The sequence below is a fragment of the Macaca mulatta genome, chromosome 2 (genome assembly GCF_049350105.2).
Source record: "Macaca mulatta isolate MMU2019108-1 chromosome 2, T2T-MMU8v2.0, whole genome shotgun sequence".
NCBI lineage: Eukaryota > Metazoa > Chordata > Mammalia > Primates > Cercopithecidae > Macaca > Macaca mulatta.
The window spans coordinates 137,647,174-137,651,430 of NC_133407.1; the positions used below are offsets into that span (position 1 = coordinate 137,647,174).

Below are 4,257 nucleotides of genomic sequence, written 5' to 3' on the forward strand. Positions count from 1 at the left end.
CTACTCTCTGTAACTAAAATGTCACCAAACTTGGGGATATTATAGATTTCTATAGGTTCAGATGCTTTTTTCTGAATTATTTGTTTAGAGACAGAGATAAGTATGGTTTAATTATAGGATCAAAGAGACAAACTATGAAATACACACATAATCATATTGAAAATTTTTCGGTTTGTACTACCAGATTTTTGGATCTTCCTTTGTGTAATAATCACAACAAACTATCCACACTTTATGTAGTTACTAATTCTGTAATTACTAGTTCTTGGAGAGTGCTCTCTATTGTTGATTGACACATCCAGCTGCCAACCAGATGTTGACACTTGGAACTGGATTTATCTAAAATCAACCTCCTTGCCATTGCTCCCCCGCTCAGGTTTTTCTTCCAATCATTCTTACTGTAAAGACTAGAGAAGTTATTTTTGAATCTTTACTTTCTTTCCCTATTACATCCCACTATCCAATCTTATTGATTTTTCCTTCGTGGAATCTCTCTTTTTCACCATCACTTGCCTCAGGACCATATTACTGGACTTCTGTGTAACAAAATCTTTTCATTGGTCTCACTGTTCTATATCCTTCTGTAATTCCAATTCATTCTATACACTGAGACAAAGAGAAGCTTCCTAAACAACACTGTGAATATATCTCCATCTTTCCAATCCTTCTTTGACCCTCTTCAGGTAAGAGGCCCTTTACAATGCTCCAACATTCTGCTAAGATCTTATTCTAATATCTCACTGTCCTGAATACATTAAGAATAATAAATTAACATTCAGTGAATGCTTACACATGCATTAGCTCCTTTTACAAAAAAAAAAATCTTTTTCTGACATATACATACCAAGAAGCACACATAATTGTACCATTTGATGAATTTTCACATACTGAAAACATCTGTATTACCAGCACCTAAATTGTGCTAGCTCTTTAAATCATCACAACTATTCTATGTGAAGTTGTAATCTGCCTAGGAGAGGTCAGGTATAAATGGATGAGCTTGAATTTAAACCCAACTGTAAAAATCCAGAGACTATGCCATTAGGCACATTTGTAAGCATCCCCTACATTTGATCGAAGCAAATCCATATACGCATTATTCGTCAAACACTTTTTATATATATTTTTGCCCCCATTCTCATGCTATTTTTGTAGCCTAAAATGTTCTCATTTCTTCTTCCTCCTTCCTTAACTCTCTGCCTCTTTCTCACTTTATCTTTTACTACTTTCTCAATAATCAGATCAAATCCTCCTACCCATTGCCTGGCATGTTTTTATAAAGTATAGGTTGCAAACAGAACCCAGGCTTTGCAGCCAAATATGTCTGGGTTCAAATTTCACCTGGACCATTTACTAACATTTATTTTAAAAGTCTCAGCATTGTCCTCTTGTGAAAAGTAGATCTAAAAATAACCATGCATTTGTTTTTTTCTAAATTGAAACATATCAAGTATAAAATGCCTACCAGAATGCCTGGCAGGTAATAGCCACTCATTAAAAGGCAACTTTTGCTCTTGAGTCACTCCCATGCAGCTTTGCGGTCATGTGCATGTTGAACAGTCCCAGCCCACCTTGTTCACTAGCACTTGTTAGTCTTTTCCTTTCAAGATGCATGAAGAGATGCACCATGTAGAGGAGGAGATGGAGATTTTTGTCTTTCAGGCAGAAATTGCCCAACTCATGTCTCTCATCATCAATACCTGCTACTACAAAGAGATTTTCATATGGGAGTTGATCTCTAATGCTTCTGATGCCTTGGACAAGACTTGCTTTGAGAACCTCACAGGACCTTCCAAGTTAGCCAGTGGTAAAGAGCTGAAAATTGACGTCATCACCAACCCTCAGGAACACACTCTAATTTGGTAGACACAGGCAATGGCATGACCAAGGTCGATCTCATAAACAATTTGGGAACTATTGCCAAATCTTGTGTTAAAGCATTTATGGAGGCTTCTCAGGCTGGTGCAGACATTTCCAGGCCTGGGCAATTTGGTGTTGGCTTTTATGCTGGCTACCTGGAGGTAGAATAAGTGGTTGTGATCATAAAGCACAATGATGATGAATACTACGCCTGGGAGTCTTATACTAGGGGTCTCTTAACTGTATGTGCTGACCATGTTGATCCCATTGGCAGAGGCACCAAAGTGATCCTCCACTTTAAAGAAGACCAGAGTATTTGTAAGACAGGCAGGTCAAAGAAACACTCATAGTTTACAGGCTATCCCATCACCCTTTGTTTGGAGAAGGGACGAATGAAGGAATTCAGTGATGATAAGGCAGAAAAAAAAAAAAAAGGTGAGAAAGAAGAGGATGATAAAGATGATGAGAAAAAGCCCAAGATTGAAGATGTGGGTTCAGGTGAGGAGGATAACAAGGATAAGAAAAAGAAAACCAAGAAGATCAACAACAACAACAACAACAAAAATGCATTGATCTGGAAGAACTAAATAAGAACAAGCCCATTTGGATCAGAAAGCCTGATGACATCACCCAGGAAGAGTATGGAGAATTCTATGAGAGCCTTGCCAGTGACTGGGAAGACTGTTTGCCAGTCAAGCACATCTCTGTAGAAGGTCAGTTGGAATTCAGGGCACTGTTATTCATCCCTCATCAGGCTCTCTTTGACCTCTCTGAGAAAATAGTAGGGCTTTCTTTGACATCTTTGAGAACAACAGAGAAAAGAAAAACATCAGCCTCTATGTCCGGCATGTGCTATGATGAGCTGACACCAGAGTATCTCAGCTTTATCTGTGGTGTGGTTGACTTTGAAGATCTGCCCCTAAACATCTCCCGAGAAGTGTTCCAGCAGAGCAGAATCCCAAAAGTCCACACAAAAACATTGTAGGGTAGTGCCATGAGCTCTTTTCTGAGCTGGCAGAAGATAAGGAATGTTATAAGAAATTCTATGAAGAATTCTCTAAAAATCTAAAGGCTGGAATCCATGAGGACTCTATTAACTGGTGATGCCTGTCTGAGCTGCTGCACTATCACACCACCCAGTCTGGAGATGAGATGATATCTCTGTTAGAGCATGTCTCTCACATGGAGACGGGAAGTCCATCTATGACATCACTGGCAAGAGCAAAGAGCAGGTGGCCAACTTTGCTTTTGTGGAGTGAGTGAGGAAGCAGGGATTTGAGACAGTATATATGATCAAGCTCACTGCTGAGCACTGCATGCGGCAGCTCAATAAGTTTGGTGGAAAGAGGCTGGTCTGTTACCTGGTAGGGTCTTAGGCTACCTGAGGATGGAGAAGAAGAAAATGGAGGAGAAGAAGAAAATGGAGGAGAGCAAGGCAAAGTTTGAGAACCTCTGCAAGCTCCTGAAAGAAATCTTGAATAAGAAGATTGAGAAAGTGACAATCTCCAATAGTCTGTTTCTTCATCCTGCTGCACTGTGACTGGCACCTACAGCTGAACAGCAAATGTGAAGTAGATTGTGAAAGCTCAGACACTTTGAGACAACTCTATGACGGGCTACATGATGGCCAAAAAGCACCTGGAGATCAACCTTGACCAACCTACTGTGGAGACACTGCAGCAGAAGGCTGAGGCAGACAAGGACGACAAAGCTGTCAAAGACCTGGTGGTACTGCTGTTTGAAACTGTGGGGCTCTCTTCTGACTTCTCCCCTGAGGATTCCCAGACCTACTCCAATAGCACCTACCATGAACAACCTAGGTCTAGCTATTGATGAAGATAAAGTGGCAGCACAGGAAGCCAGTGCTGCTGTTCCTGATACAATCCTCCTTCCTCACTCAAAGGCGACGAGGATGTGTCTTGCAGGGAGGCAGACTAGGAGTTTATACTTGGAAACCTGTGCCCTCTGAATAGTGTCCCCATGGCTCCCACTGCAGCCTTGAGTGGTCCTGTCTTACCTGGCTCCCTCTGCTGATGTCTTGTGTTTATTCTCTCCTGTCCTCGTGTCTAAGGCAGGAAACAAGGGCCTGCACTCCCATTCCCTCCCTAATTTCACAACAGCATTGGATGTTGCATATTATGGGTTTTTTGTTTATTTTGTTCTGAAATTCAAGTATGCAAAATAAAGAAGATGCAGTTTTATACAAAAAATTTAAAGGGATAACTCTTATTCTTAATAAGCCTTCAGCATCTCTCTTTCTCTTCAATAACTGTTAGTCTCCATCCAATATTTGGCTCTTGTTTGTACACAGCATGGTGGATTTTCTTTTTTGTTGTCTTAGATTTTACCAACTCCTGTTATTCTAATTCAACATCATTGTGTATATTCCTTGCATTT

At 40.5% G+C, this 4,257-nt stretch overlaps 1 pseudogene; it reads left to right on the forward strand.

The window, feature by feature from the left end:
• The first annotated feature begins 1,608 nt into the window (after positions 1-1,608).
• Positions 1,609-3,798, forward strand: LOC100430865 (heat shock protein HSP 90-beta-like; annotated as a pseudogene).
• The last annotated feature ends 459 nt before the right edge of the window (positions 3,799-4,257 follow it).